Here is a 310-nt window from a genome sequence, read left to right as displayed (position 1 = left end):
CCTCGGCCAAACCTTATCCTTTTTCCTCAAGCCGTGTGTGTTGGCCAGATACACCTCGCAAATACCGTGTGTATTTACATTGCGAAGATCGATTCCAGCCTAAAAGGATTGTGTAGTGAAATCTCCTTCGCTGAGCCTTTGCAATGATAATCTCCTTCGCTGTGTGTCAATGAAGGAATCGTCAAAAATCAATACATTTGCTTTATCATGAAGGAAATATCCATACATTTTCCTGTTTGAAGTGCTCCGCCAGGATTGGGAAGTGTGTGTACATACATATCATTCTTTTATCCCCATGGAAAGCCAGGGT

This window comes from Penaeus monodon, chromosome 22 (assembly GCF_015228065.2).
Source record: "Penaeus monodon isolate SGIC_2016 chromosome 22, NSTDA_Pmon_1, whole genome shotgun sequence".
Lineage (NCBI taxonomy): Eukaryota > Metazoa > Arthropoda > Malacostraca > Decapoda > Penaeidae > Penaeus > Penaeus monodon.
This window is presented reverse-complemented; position numbering follows the sequence as displayed.